The sequence below is a fragment of the Hirundo rustica genome, chromosome 7 (genome assembly GCF_015227805.2).
Source record: "Hirundo rustica isolate bHirRus1 chromosome 7, bHirRus1.pri.v3, whole genome shotgun sequence".
NCBI classification, from domain to species: Eukaryota; Metazoa; Chordata; class Aves; order Passeriformes; family Hirundinidae; genus Hirundo; species Hirundo rustica.
The window spans coordinates 27,511,398-27,526,313 of NC_053456.1; the positions used below are offsets into that span (position 1 = coordinate 27,511,398).

The 14,916-nt window shown below is 44.7% G+C and overlaps 1 long non-coding RNA gene across 2 annotated transcripts; it reads left to right on the plus strand.

The window, feature by feature from the left end:
• Positions 1–1,337: 1,337 nt before the first annotated feature.
• On the plus strand, positions 1,338–12,821 carry LOC120755287 (uncharacterized). 2 transcript variants are annotated; one of them, XR_005701710.2, is made up of 4 exons: positions 1,344–1,637; positions 3,426–3,506; positions 3,653–4,086; positions 7,448–12,821. It is a non-coding gene; the product is annotated as an uncharacterized LOC120755287 (long non-coding RNA). The 2 variants fall into 2 exon arrangements; XR_005701708.2 differs by having other exon boundaries at positions 1,338–1,637; positions 3,426–4,086.
• Positions 12,822–14,916: the final 2,095 nt, after the last annotated feature.

Below are 14,916 nucleotides of genomic sequence, written 5' to 3' on the forward strand. Positions count from 1 at the left end.
CAAAACTCCTGGAGCCATTCAGTTAATTGGTTATTGGCTCTCTTGAGTGATTATATCCACCCTGGTTCCACCAAGTTCAGCAGGTCTCATGCTGGTCAATTAGCCTTTGGCATCCGTGAAGGGAAATGCTTCATTCAGGTTTTCTCAGAGACTGTTTGTGTAGCATAAGGTGGACTGAGCAGGAGAGATTCCCCATGGTCTGAATCCTGCTCTTGAACTGGCACCAAAAGGGGTTTTTGTGCTGTACCCAGCCTTTTGAAAAAGTGGACGCTGTTAAGCGGGAGACTGTCCCAGGGACTGCCCTGTGGGAGGACAGCAAACGCCAGAGGGTTTGGGAGGAGCACAGCAGTTTCCTCCAGGGTGACCTTCACCCAGCGCACCCAAGGTCCGGCTCTCCCACAGGATGAGCAGTGCCGGCATATCAGCTCTTTCGCTGGCTGTGCGGCTGGATGCCCTGTTGCTTGGTCACAATGGGGCTGCAAACTCACTAATCACTGCTGCCCTGATTCCTTCAGCATTTCCAGGGCTGCGCAGAGCTACACAGCTGATGCCATTTAGTGGCTTTTCCTCCAGAGTGCTCTGTCCTGCCCTCGCCGCTATGGCTTGCCAAAGGGCTCCAACACTTGCATTGCTATGATGCAGACCCTGTAATAATAGCTGGTTACATCCAGAGAATTCAGCTCAGATTTTAAAACCTCATCAAATAGTTAATGACTGACTATTTCAACACAGCAGTTCCTGCAAGTCTTGGGAGAGAAGAGAGAGAGAGGGAGATGGAAAAGTTATTCATGTCCCATCTGTCTGGAATGCTTGTCCCCTCCCTCCCACCCACTGAGTCACTTCCTCCCTTTATATATCACTTAAAATTTTTCCTTTCCCCTTTAGCTTATGATTAACAGGCATTTACCCTCTGCAAATCCTTCTTTTTTTATGATGCATGATCAATGTTAGTTAAAGCTCTATGGATAAAAAGAACCTATTGTCTTGCAAATGCACGTATGTGGTAAAATGCAGCAAATACTGCATGGATGGCCATGTAAAGGAACACATCAACCACTGCAATATCCAGCTGCCGATCCAGCCTTCACAAGTGAGCTTCAGAACTTGCAGTGTAGTGCCCTGGCTATTTTTGCCCCGGCCCAAAGTATAGCCGCATGCAGGGGCAAATGTATATTGCGCAGGTGTACATTGCTCGAATTGTGAGGTGGAGGTGTTTTAAAGCAGCAGCTCAGCCCAGGGAGGGGTTCACTCAGCTCTAGGACCTGACCCAGGTGGGTGTGTGGGATGGGGTCACTCACTTAAATGCCTCAAGGTGTGTTTGTGAGGAGATTTGGCTAGCTCAGCCCACTGCCTTGCTGCCAGGGCTTGAGGCAGCTCTCTTTTACTTAGCAGGTGGTGAAGGGCTCGGAGGAGAGTGGCAGGCAAGAGAGAGAGGTGATCTCCTGGGCTGTCTGCAGCCTGTGGGTGTGTGCTGGCCTGCCACCACAAGCAGGGGAGACTGGGCTACCTGCAGCATTCTGATGGAGGAGCAGGAGGGGCTACAGAAGGTGAGAGTGCTGGCGGGTTCATCCTGGAAGCATACAGGACAAAGAGGAGGAGCCTGGATGCTGTCTGAGCATGGATGCGAGATGGTGGGGGTGAGTCTCTAAGCTGTAAAATAGTTGAAAGCTAGAAGAGGGAAACTTGAACCTCCTTGGGCTGGTTACTTCAGTTACTTGAGGCTTCCCTGTGAAGGGAGAGAACATGAGGTCCTATGTTTTGTAGTGCAATGACCTTGTATGTGTTCACTTGCTTCAGCCTTTTTTGCATGTGGCTCAAAGGGAGGGTGTTTACCTACTTGGCACCTTGTTATTCTGATGATACAGGAAAGTTCTGTTCTTCAGGGATGTCAGGTTGACACCACTCATTAAAAAAAAGTTCCAGAGGCAAACACTTGAGCAGCTATCTGTGGCTGGGGGGAATCCCCATCCCAGGGAGATGCCAGCATCACTGTGTCCAGCTGTCAATTGCTGTTCTCTTTTTATGATCATCTGCAATAAAGTTCCACCATCTTTTCTGGTTCCTGCCAACTGTTCATAAGTTGATGCGATGACCTAGGTAGAACATCCACTCTGGGATGTACTGAAGGATGGGACACACATGTGTTACAGAGCCTCTGTAAAGAGCCAGCTTGGCTCCTGCTGGAGGCTTTAGCTGTGTGTGGGTCCTGCTGGTTCTGCACGTGCCTCCCACTTCAAGAAGCTCCCTGCAGGGGTGCCTCCATGCTGGCCTGGCACTGATCCTTCAGTGCTCTTTTTTTTTTTTTTTTTTTTTTTTTTTTTTTTTTTTTTTTCCTCTGACTCCATCCTGTGCAAGTAGCTGTCTGGCCCCAGACCTGTGTGTTCTGTGGTGCCGGGCTCATGAGCTATGGCCAGGTCTCTGAATATTTGGTGTCTGAGAAGTTACTCTATGTTATACATGTGGGTGATGTTGCAGGTGGGCTGAGGCAGGTCCAGGAACTGAGGGTGGACCTGCATTTGCTGTAACTTCACAAATCATGAGCTGAGTGCACTGAAACCCCAGCAGTTTCCCTTGAAGAGCAGGACTGGAGAGGAATAGATGGGACTTGTAGCTTTTATGACACCTAATAGATTGTAAAATGGCCATTGAATTTTATTGCATTTGTGGGAGAGTTGATGAGGCCAAGGATGGCGTGCTGTGTTACTGGAAGTCAAATAACCTCTGATGCTCCTGTTGCTGAGTGGCTTTTAAAAAGGGAAGTTTGTTAGTTCAATGTCCCATGCCTTTGCTCCGATGGGTAGCTATACATTCTTCAGAAATTTTGTCTTCCATTTTATCTGTTCTTTTTCTATTTTTGGAAACAATTTTACCTGTTTGAATGTGGGAACTGCATAGCTACCCTTGTATTATGTGGCAAATTAATTATTTCATTAGCCCAAGGTCAACCTTTGGAAATAAGACAATAACCTCAGTTGTTTATTTCCCTGAGAGATACTCATGATTAACTCTGAAAAGAAAAGTAATTCTTCTATCTGACCTACATAAACTTTCATAGCTCTATGCAACAACAAGATATCTTTAGGTAGTATATGGCATGCAAAAAGCTAAGCTCTGTAACGTTACTGTGCAGATAGACTTGACTCCTGGAGAACAACTTTAGCCTAAGGTTTTAGTGCTGCCAGCTGGCAGAAGTGATCATATATGTGAAACTAAGCTGAGCCAGAAAAACCTGAGTTCAAATCTCTTGCCAGGGATTGTAGGCTAGAATGATTAACCTGATTTTATATTTTTGGATAACTATCAAGTGCCCGAATATTTATAGTAATAAATGTCTTCCATATGTGCTGATACTGCATCCACGGAGTGCAATAGCATGATATGGTTATTGTCTGACTTGAAGACACTAATTATAACTAATCCTACAGGCATGTGAATCATGAAACACTGGCCCAATTCCTGCCAGCTTCTGCGAGATGCATCTGACTTTGTTCATGCGAGCGATGCAGGTCAGCAGAGAGCTCAAGGCAAAATTCCAAGAGTGCTGGGGATCCTGAGGTCTCCTTTCGGATGAAATACTTGCGCTTGATATTTAAGCACTTGAAGTTGCAGTTGGTCACTTTACCATCTTATACCTTCTGAGACTTCCTTGTAGGTGTCATAAAGTCTCGAGATGCCACCGAGAATAAAATCCTCATCCTACAAGCCACTGTTATGTAACCGTGTGTTCTGCCAAGTCATAATTGGAGGGGGGCTCTCAGGTTCCTGAATGTGTTTGGTGCCTGCTAGAGTGGCACAATCCCTAGGCTTGGAGCACTGCTGGTGCCCACTGGATTTTGTGGTACTGAGGATGCTCAGCTGCTGCAGGGACAGTGCTGCTCCGGGGATGTGATGTCTTCCCAGGTCAAGCTCTGAAACACACCTCAATGTAAAAAAACCTCTCCAGTGAACGACTGTAGAGCTACTTTCTGGTTGGTAAGAAAAAGCAACAGAGGAACTGTATGAAGGTTATAATGCTGTAACATGAAGGCTATAAAAACAGAGAAAGACAGACTAGACCAGCATTCCAGTAGTTTTCCCCTGAAAGAGGTAAGCCCGCCCAGACGTCTTGCTTTTAAATACTGACTACTGCATATGTTTTAAACCAAAAATAATACCTTTTTATTGGAAATGTTTCAATAACATCATTTGTGCATTTTATTGAGGCAGAGGTTGCAATTATTAGAGTCACCAGGAATTTCAGACATTTAAACACAGCCTCTAGTTCTCCAGAGTAAACCACATCCCTGCGCGATTATTCTTCTATCTGAATGCCTTCAAACCAAGTCTTAAACCAGATCTGACGTTTGTTGCTGGTGGTCCCTCGTACAAATTGGCCCTTGAAATGAACATATGGGGTTAAACAAATGCCAAGGAGATGGGACTGGATGCTGAGGGATCCCTGTGGGTGCTGAGGGAGGCAGAGCCTGTGCAGGATGCAGCAGGCAGCCCTGGGTCGATGATGTGGCTCTGAGCAAGCTGCTGCCAGTCTGGTCAGGTACTGTAGTCTGGGCCCTGCAGACTTTGAGAGAATAAGGAGAAGGGTTTGTCTGGTCATGGAAACTGCTCCTTCAGCCATGCAATCTCTTTATGGCTTTTCTTTCAGCTGGCTTCTCCCCAGGAAGCCAGAAACTGCATCTGTGGCAGAGAAGGGACTTGGCTCAACAACCAGAATGTCCCACCCAGCATGCTCTGTGTTTCCTCCTAATCTTTTCAGCAAACCTTTTTGGAACTTCAGTTAAAAAAACTGAGGCTCTTAAGGGGCCTCTGAGGCCCGAATCCCCTTTGTTTTCTGGCCTTTCTACATCCTCTACATTAGCAGCAGGGAGGCAGGTCTTTAAGCACTTTCAGTTTCAATTTTTTGATGCTTCCAGGAGAGCATGAGTAAGAATTTGGGTCTAAAAGACCATTAAAATTCTAATATTAATGACAACAACAAACTTTGAAGCCAAAAGAAGCGTCCAACTTACAACATAGGTTGGGACATGAGGAGGCGAGAGTTTGTTCAGGAGGTGACTGGAGACAGCAGTAATAAGAGGAATCCTCTTCACCTGGCCATGGAAGTTTCAGCATCTGACTATTGAAATCCCTAGCAAATGTTTCCTGATTTGGAGGGAGCAGGATTAGGCTTATGGTGGAGTGCAAGCATGACAATTATATCTTCTGTCAGTATCATCTGCATGTGTCTTTCTGAGAAACCTGTACTGGGATGTTAGGATCCCCAGAGAGAGGGGTTTGCCACCTCAACCCAAGAGTCTTGTCCTATAGCACTTTGATACTGGCTGTGCACTTCTCCAGGGTCTGGCCTTTCTGATCCTGTCTGAAGTGTGTATGTGTGTGTCTCCTTTTCCCCAGGACAGTAGCACATTGGCAGCTCAATCCCTACCCTCCTCTTCCTCCATAAACCCCCCCAAATTTTTAGGCAAAACATTGTTCCTGCTTATTCTTGTGGTGCTGATGAGCCTGCAATAATGAAGGAGCAGAGCAAAATACAGAGTTCTTGCTCTAGTGAAAAAGGTGAGTCTTTAGCCATTGCTCATTGGAGGGAAGGCAGGTTTCTGGCAAGACTGTGTGTGTACTAGTACTTAGAGTTTTGTCTACATAGTGGGCCAGGTCTTGAGTGCACTGTCAATTAAGGGCAGCAATTCAAAGTGATTCACAGCAGATTACACCAGCCTGTCTCTTGATGGAGCACACTCTGGCCCTGTGCCTGCAGGTGCTGCACAGACTGCCAAGCCTGGAGCTAGCCTGCAGTTATGCTGTCAGCCTTGCTTAGATCTAATGCTTTATGACAACTGTCTACCTGTAATGTGATAATGGGCTGAAAACCTCTGCAAAATTGATAGGGTCTCTTGCAAAGAAGGAGAAACTTATAATGTGGCAGGCCTGATCCTTTTCTTAAGGTCCGCATGAACTGCAAAGATTTCTTTACAGTTGGCAAGTCTGATTGCTGTCCTGGTCCTGACAGAGGATGACTGTGTTGCTATCCATGACGCTGCTGACCTCCTACTTACTCCCAGTCCAGGAGGAATTGACCTGTTGCATTTTCTCGTGCTTTAAATCTGTTTTTAACTTCAAATCCTAAAATACTATTGGCATCTATCTGCTAGGGCATCATCCATCCTGTACCTGTATTTTTCATATTCTAGATAAAATCATCTTTTGCCTGAAAAATGTTTCCAGGGTTTATACAATAAGTTCATGATGTTTAATCCCTAAAATACAAGTCATTATCTAAAACAATTAACAAGTAGTGTTCTAAAAGAAGCCGTGCTTAAAAAGTTGTAACAGAGTCTTTATAGATAAAGAGGCCAGATTCCTACCCACCTTTTTCTGGCGTGATCCAGGAATCACAGCTGTGACTTCGTGCTAGATGAGTGCTAAGTGAGAATTGTGCCTAAAACACCCTGCTGTGGTTTCAAACTTGCTGTCCAGGTAAAAGCACTGCAGCTGGGAAGTTGCGGCCGTGGGAGAGGTCATCCTCCTGGCTCTGGAGAGGCCCGGGGATGCTCCCTGTGAGCTGTGCAGCTGATGACCAAGATTGTGACAACACAGCCTAGTTCCTTGTGCAGGGCAACCAAAAGCGCTTTATGTAGCTGAAGTGTTGTCATTTTAGCTGGTGTAAGTTGCTGCAGCCGGTCCTGTTCCAGCTGCCCAGCTTCCACCGTGGCTCGAACGGGCCCAGGGCTGGCATGAGGTACGGCAGGGCAGGCGCTTGCACGGGGAGAGCAGAACAGCTGCGGTCTCCTGAGGCACCGTGGCCGTGTGGGGGACTGGCCAGCACAGGTGGGGCCGGCTGCTGGGGTAAATGCCAGGGTTTAGGGTGGGATCAGGCAGATGGGCCCTCAGGGCCTGCTCCCCACAGCAGCGCTCCGGCCCTGTCCTTGAGCGTGCTGCCGCAAAGCCAGGAAGCGGCTCTCGAGGCTGTGGACTGTGCTCTCCAGATCAGAGTCCCCTCCAGAGAAAACAGGGATGTTTACACAGAACACAGCTATCCTAACGGCCATGTGATAATTAAGAGGCTGGAGGCTGCTGGATAAACCCTTCCCTATGACCTCCTCATCCTCCAGAGTGTAGGCCCCCACAGCGGCTCTGACCCCTGCGCCATTCCCTGCCACATCTGTGGGCTTATCATGCTTCTTAAAGAGCCCCTAAACCCATTAGCTCTGGGTAAATGATCCCTGGGCTGTCTTTAGAATAATTAAAACCACAAGGCAAACAGTTACTCTGGACTATCGGCAGCATATCAACAAAACTCGTGTCTTGAAATGTGTGTTCAATTTTTGTTATTAAAAGGCACAGAGCCATATGTGAAACATTATCATACATCTTTGTGAAATTAGCAGAAGTATTTGAACAACCATTTTGTCTCTATCAAAACAGTGCCTTATTATTTTTTCATACTGTGTAGGAAGGTGAGAGAGCCTTATGAGGGCAGGAGGGCTCCGGCAGGCGATCTGGCTTCTGTAGCCACTGACCACGTCTGTTTGCTGCGGGGAGGCACAGGCTGTCTGAGGAGCCCAGATGATGCTGACCATCAACGGGGAAGAGGAACAACATGAGGAGCCCTATGCTGCCTTTAATCCTGAAACCCAGGACTGCAGGTTTTATCAAACTCCTTAATTGCTTTACTTTGAGTGAGGCTTTTACATTATCTGCTGAATTTAGTTGCCATTAGGGTCAGTCGAAGTCTGACTATTGATTCAGTTGTAAAAGGACAAAGACCTATGCTGAATGTGCTTTGAAATTCCCACCACTTATGCGTAAGAACATATGTTAGATAAGTGATGTCACTTCTGACTGCTTGTAAACTTTCAAAATAGCATTAGACCTCTAAGAAAAAAAAATGGGTAATCCTAGTCCTTAGTTTTTGAACTGCCTCTCTGAAAATGGCACTTAAGGGCAAGATTTCCTGAAGGAAGGGGAAAAGGAAGAGGAGCTGTTTCTGATTAATAGTGCCCAATAACTATGGGCAAGGTCAACGTGTGTCATACAGCCAGGACTGAAGAAAAACATAGTGTGAAGTGTTTTGGCATTTAACAAACACTTTAAAAAACTCTTCTGAAACAGAAACACACCCCCCCCCCGCCCCCCGCCAAATTACTGATCTGTTTGGCAATGCATTTCACAACTCACACTAGCATACAAATCCTTCTGGTGGACCAAGTATCTTTAGTTCTGGTTTCGTGTGGCATAAAGAGGATATAGCTGGAATCTTTCTTGCACGTGAGTGGTTTCAAGGGTGGTGAAGACAAGCAAGATTGCATTTAGAGAAGATGATCTTTAAAGAAAATGCTTCTTGTCAGGCCTTGTTATCAGCCAAATGGATTGAGATAAGGCAAGCAATACTGTCTGCTTAGTCAAATTGAGCAACAACATCCCTTGATTGTCAGAGCTGAATCAGCAAATATGAAAAAGCTAAATACAGCCAACCCTACACTTACAACCCACTTGTGGTTTTCACGCTGACAACCTAGTCACTAAGTATAAATGGTCCTCCCACTACTGGTTTGTCTGCATCTCAGGTTATATTCAGGCATATGACTGCATCTCTAGCCTTGCAATCTTAACTCATTTTTTAAAACTGAACAAGTACGTTGGCACTTTCCAACAGTGCCAAGTATTTCTGCTAGAGTATATTCTGGAGGATTCATGTAATAACAAACATGTGAAGGATTTCTCATATGAAAGACACTTGCCTATAATAATTTTTTAGCTCCAAAGTGGGATTAGTTTTGTTCTATAAATGCTTAAAATCTAAACCTATATATCTCCAAACATGCAGTGGCCAGAACTACAGGCTCTTGATACATCTACATTATAGACACTAGGTTTAGCATACATAGTAATATGTGATATGAGCCCTGATTAGAGACTCAACTCTCCTCTTTATTAATGTTGAGCAGTGGCTTTTCTCCTTCCTCTGGAGAGCTGTGGATCCTAACTGAAATGTGACACTGCTTTTCTGACAGAACCTTTTGTGGATCCTTACTGAGCAGCTCAAAAATCCATAGGGTTTAGTGGACCAAAGTGAACCAAGAGAACATAGATAAGCTTCAAAATTAGCAATTTGGCTATATTTGTGTATTAACAGCTGTTAATATGTAACTTCCACTGGTAAATGGATGTATAGTCATTATTTTGTGCATTAGGATTCAGTCTCTTTTACACATGATGCAGCGCCAAATGCAGAGAATTTAGGATTTCTGCTATTTGGAAAGGCAACTGAACAGAAATATTTTCAGAGATACCTTTGGAGTCCACCACAAATGGCACTCAAAGCTTACATGAAATTATACAATCGGCTGCCAACACCTCTCTAAACATCACTGTTAGAAAAAGGTAGACATGTTTGAAGGTGTAGAGAGAAAACCACATGTTGTGTAAGTTCTGGAGGCTCAACAGCCATGAGAAAAGACTCCTGTGCATTCCCTTATGTGACATCAGGTTAGCTTGCAAAATGCAGCAAGATTTCTGCTCTCACAGAAAGACCTTTTCTCTGGTGCTGCCACCATAGAATTGAGGAAAGGCAAACACAATCCAGGGCTATTGCAGCTGTCCACCGACCTGAAGATGCCATGGCATGAAACAAGTTTTGGTTTTTACCAAACCCGACTCAGCTCAAATAGTGTGCCTTGTCCAATGTCCTTGTGCTGCTCTCTGGAATTTTATGTGCTGCTTACCAGTGAGTGCTGTACTGCAGCCCATGCTTTCTCCAGGCCAGCCATGAGAAATCCCTCTTTATCCAACCTGTAATGTGACTGACTGGTATTTAATTGGCAGGAGTTGTACAGGAAAGCTGACTGAACAGCGGCTCAGGCTCTATGTCTAGAGCCTAGACATAACATCGTGTTTCCAGCCTTGGGAAAATGTGGGAAGAAGAATTGGGAGAGAGAAAGGGAAAAATCCAGTTAAGTCCTCTAGGGTAAATCTCTAGCTTCCTTTTCTACTGGGTACCTAGGCAATGGAACTGTAAGTATTTGCAGAAGAACAAATTAGTTGAGGGAAATAACATGCACAAAAGGTGTGTGTTTCAAGCAGCTGATGATGCAGTTGGCAGTGAGCTCTTCCATGGGACCACCAAGAAGGAAGGGGACAGAGCTCAGGCCTAAAGAAGCAACTCTTATGTTTTCCACCTACATCAGGGAATAATCCAGTCACCAGTCTCTGCAGCCATTCCAGCTTCTTCTGCCTTTTGAATGCTTCTCCACAAATATTTGCATGCCAAAAGTTGGCAGCTGCAAATTGTCTGAATGCCCTAGCAGCTGGGAGGTGACCCACCTGGGTTTCAGCTCCCCTTGCCCCAAGTGCAGGCCCTCTGAGCAGCACGATCATCTCTGGTGCATTGGCACTACTGATGTGAGTTCTGTTGCTATTTAGCCTCTTCAAGATAGGTTTTGCTCTGGTGAGAATCCAGGAGGAGCAATAAATTAATCAGTTTATCCGTTATAGGACTTAAATACCTGAAGTATAAAATACTATAATTCCCTAGAACTGAAGCTGAGGTGTTGAAACATCTCCAGCTGGGACAAAGTGAACAGAGTCTGATAAGCTGCAGTTTGGCTCTGTTTGCAGCGGAGATACCAGTCTGGAAAACTGCACAGTGTGCTGTTGTAACAGACCTGTAATTAGTATGTGAATACCACTTATAGCATATCTGAGGGTAAAAAGAACACACCACCTCATCTCTCTTAATCTTTTGCAGGCTCTTGATCTTTACCTCTTTATGAAGTTGTGGGTAGTCTTCTAATTAAAACTCCCAATTATGCATTTGACAGAGATTCTGAAGGCCAGCAAGCTGTAATGTTGGATGCCAATTGATTATGGAATGTCTCTGCAAATTTACAGCCCTGTGATCCACCCTGTATCAATATTATAGTTGGATGTCTTCTGCAGCTGTGCATAATCAGCATCTTATGAAATGCCCAGCATCCCTACATGCTGTGTGTAACAGTTTCTAGAGAGCTGGATCACAGTGTAAGTGCTGCATGTATGGGGGAGCGGAGGTGACTTTTGCTGGTACCACCTACAAAAGGGGTTAAGCCTCACAAGGGGACACCAGGGAATCTCTCAGGCAAACAAATCCTTTGCGATGCTCTAGCTGGAACAGCTCTTCTGCAGCAGGCCTGTATTTAGTAGGAGTGAGTAACCAGGGATGTCATGGGTGCAATTAAAACACTGTTTTCAACACAAATCAAAAACATATCATGATAAAGCTATGATGGAGAAAATTACCCTATCCCAGCCAAATCCAGTATAGCCTTCTGAAGGGAGAACTTGCAGTCGTTGTCTGTGTCTTGCTTTGTGCATGCTGTAGTTACAGCCCAGCTGACCTGCAGCCTGGCTGGGGTTTGAACAGATGCACAGAGCAGCTCGCTGGAGCAAGGTGGGAGTGGGACAGCAGCTGAGTTACCTTAGTCCTTTGCAGGCCAAAGAATTAGCCTGGGCAGAGCACCCTTCAGGTCTGCAGTGGTCTTCGGTGTCTGCCCTGAACTGAATTGCATGATTCAAGCATTCACGACTTTTGCAAAGTGCAGCTTGGTGATGGAGAATCAAAGCTAGGAATGTTTTGTATTTCTGTTTGGGGTAGCTGTAGGTTCTTCTTTGCATTTACCATATAGCTACCTGGAATTAAAGGGCATAGAGGCTTTCTCTGCTCTTCCTAACAAAGGGAAGCTTCAGGTTCTACCATCCAAACCTCAGATGAGGCAGGAGAGCCCTGGTAATGTTGCAGCTGTATTAATTTGCCTCATTTAGAACATATCACAAAAAAGTTTGGGGTTTAGAAAGAAAAGATGTGTCTAGAAATTATCTCTTCATTTGTGTTTATTATAATATTGTGTAAAATGCATGCTCAATTGCTGCTGAATTGTTTTAATTAATTACATTATACCTTGAACAACTGGTAAAAATGTATACATGTTAGAGCTGAAACCTGGAACTTCATGTCTGAAGGTGCTTGTGTTGTCTGGGAATCCAGGCAAGGCTTTGAGGCACTAAATGCTTTGCAGTAAAATGTCCTTTGAAAGAATTTGGACTCCAGCAAAGGAGCTAATATACGCCACCATCACCCTCAAAAACACCCAAAACCCGCACTGAGTGTCAGTCAGCGCTGTCAGGAATGTACTAGCAGGAGCTCTGCTTTTTTGTTGCTACTCAAACCCAGATGTATTTGTAGCTTTGTTTATAGTCCTTTCATATATTTGAAGGTGTTCCCCCAGCTATTGACAATAGAACCCTATCTCTGCTTAAGTCCTAGCCAGAATGTGTTTTCTCTTCCTACACCTATTCCTTTGGGGATTTGGCTTGTGCCGTCCTGCAGAGCCTCTGGAAGCCAAGGCTTGCAGGTAGTGTCACAGTCAGCTGGGCTCCCAGTTGGGCTCTCAGGCTTCAGGAGAGAACGGAAATGGCAACTTATGCCCTCTTCTGCTTCATGCTCCAGTTGGCCTTGGCTCTCCCATTTAGCAGAACAGGTACTTTTAATGTGGTTTTGAATTGAGGGTCACAAATTACTCGTCAAGCGATTTGCCTATATTATGTTGCACTTTAGACTTTTGTTCTCAAAGGTGAACATTAGTATATTTATGATCTTCTGAGGGATAAAACCAGAATTTAATAGGACTTGCTATATAGAGCAAATGAGGTTGCAGTGCACTTTCCCTCTGTTATATATTAAGCTGGTGTTATTAAGTGTTAACTTAACAACTTAACAATGTATTGTATGGACAGCTAAAAGGGGCCAGGAAAAGTCTTTGTGTAAAACATGTAAACAGCTAGGTTTTTGTGGGGTGGTTTTTTTTTTTTTTTTTTTTTTTTTTTTTTTGAATCATTAACTGCACTGTAGCTAAATCCTTTGTTTTCATGTCTGGTTTAAATTAAATTAGCAACATTGTGACTTATTTTCTAATATGGTGGCTTTAATAAATATCAAAACATTTAACAGAATAATTTAACTATGTATCTTTTAAAGTTGTTTTTTTATTATTTTTTTTTTAATTTGTTAAAATTTTCTTTGGTAAAAAGCTAGGGTTGTCTAAGGCCAGTTCAGTACAAGCACATTTAATATGTAAATTTCAGTGATACTCATAATACGATCCAGTGGTATTCTCTCATTTTAAGTACACATGCAAAGGTGGAGATGCATAGGAATGGCGAATAAGCTCTTGAGATGAGTCCTGTGGAACTTAAGGGACCAATGTCCATTAAACTTAAAATATTTGGATATGTAATGCCACAGGTTTTCCAAGGGAGTTCTCAGCTAGTCTGCACCTTAACATCTGTACCTAAGCAAAGCGCAGATTTAACAATACAAGGAGATGTATCATTAACGTATAGAGCATTACATTTAGTCCTGAGGGCATTCCATGTGGTTTTTATCCAGACCAGACTCCAGGCAGTGAGTATTTATGGATTCTGTCTCAGTGCAGCTTTCCTTTTCAAGAGGAGGGGTTTTCTGCCCTGGTGTAGCCTGCTGTTCTTGAGCACCTGTCATCTTTGCTTCCTGGTCAGAGCTGAGGATGTCACCTTGCAAGTTCTAACTTTTTACTTCAGCTTTAGTATGTTTCAAAAAAATCTTCTTTCAAACTGAAATGTCATATCTAGGTCAAACTCATGAAGTAATGCTGGGGACTCTGTTCCAGCTGGTGTTCCCAGAGAAGTTTGGGGTCTGGCCACTCTCAGGGCTACTATAAATCTTTCTCTGGACAGGCCACTTGCACGTCAGCAGATGGCAGGGAGGCGCACCAGGATTTCTGGATTGTTTTTTTTGATATTTTTCTTTTTCCACTCTTTCAGACCCCTGTTCCTTCTCAGTGAAATGCTATGGCCGTCACAGCATAGGAAGCCTACAGGGCTTCCAGACACTCAGGTGGATGCCAGGCTTGCCAATGCCCAGCATCTTGCAGAAAGTCCTTGAGGAGTGAAGCTTGATGGTGGTGGGATTACAGAATCCCCACCCACAGCCCTGGAATTGCCTTTCCACTCCACACCAGCTTCAGCAGCAGTGACACAGGTCAGCCCCATCTGTGGCTACGACACTAGAGCAAGAGGGTCTGGTTTTTTTCCTTCTCTGTACATCCTCATGTTGCACTCAGCTCTCGTTCCTGTTTTTTTTCTCCTTGCCTCATCCTTCCTTTCTCCTACACGTGCACCTGGCTGTTGCTGCCTTCCCTGTGTGCAGATGGGGCTGTTCAATAGCTTATATTTGTGGAATGAGCTAATCTAAACACACACATTTGTCTCTTATATAAATGTGTTTATATTGTTCTTATGTGCTTTTGCATAAAAGCTGGATCAAATAAACCTGAGCCCTGGGAAGGGCTCTAGCATCTGCTGGATAGGACAGGCTGCTGCGATCCAGTTGCTGGGGTTAGAGTAGAAGCTCCTCACCTGAACGGTTGCTGATCATGCAGTAAAGTACCTGCACAACCTCGTCAAAATGCTCCTAAATAAATGTAGGTTGACCTGGTGAAACCCTTTCTGGGATTGGTCAAACACTGGAGGCCGTGTTGTACAGGCAGCTGGGGGAATTTAGAGCATTTTTGTGGCAGGAGCTTTAAATGGGTGAGGTGGCTTGCGGCCCCTGCTAGAAGCATTGGAGTGAGTTACCTCTGCCAGAGGTCATCGCTCCTCTGTGCACTCCTACAGAAGCTGCTCCTGCACATCTCCCTAAAGCAGCTGCCAGGGAGCAGTAAGGGCAGTGGTGGGCAGCAAGAGCCAGACAGTGGGAGAGTGAACATCCTCTTTCACTTGGAGAGGATATTTGAACACCTAAGAAAAAATATTGTAATGGTGCAAGGGGAGGAAAGATAATATAGGAAATGTCCCTGTCCTTTCCTTGCCTTTCTGGAAACGCTTCAAAAGGAATGAAAAGGGCAATCA